Here is a 627-nt window from a genome sequence, read left to right on the forward strand (position 1 = left end):
GAGTTCTTGTCTTCAAGAAACTGCTTTACCCGTTTTGCAGTGTGACAGGAGTATTGTCTTGCATGAAAATTACAGGCTGATTGGAAGATGCTTGCAGGGAAGGCATGTTGCTGATGGAGGTTCTGATAAACATTAGCATTCATCCTGCCATGTACCTGTATAAGAGGCCCAACTCCTGCTGCACAAAACATCCCCCAAACCATGACACTTCCTCCACCTCCACCTTTCACTGACTTCTTTACGCACTCGTGGTTCAGTCTTTCCCCAGTTTGACACCAAACATAATGTTTCCCATCTGACCCGAATAAATTAAACTTGCTCTCATCAGTAAAGTGAACTTTTTACCAGTTCTCCTCTCTCCACACAACATGCTCCTCAGCAAAGGTGAGTCTAGCCTTTTGATTCTTTCTGCTCATGAGAGGCTTGGTCGCTGCAAACTGCGCTTTCAGTCCGACTTCTCTTAAACAGATCTTTACCCTATTCAGTGTTCAACTGGTGAGCAATTCCAGCTGCCGTGCTTAACCGATTCCCCAATGAGATTCTCAGCATTGTCCTGTCTTCTCGTGCATTTGTCTTATGTGGACGACCATCCTTTTTGGGGGACTTGAATTAATTGGTGTCATCGTA

Source organism: Sinocyclocheilus anshuiensis, unplaced genomic scaffold, assembly GCF_001515605.1.
Source record: "Sinocyclocheilus anshuiensis isolate Anshui unplaced genomic scaffold, SAMN03320099.WGS_v1.1 scaffold62, whole genome shotgun sequence".
In the NCBI taxonomy this organism is placed as follows: Eukaryota; Metazoa; Chordata; class Actinopteri; order Cypriniformes; family Cyprinidae; genus Sinocyclocheilus; species Sinocyclocheilus anshuiensis.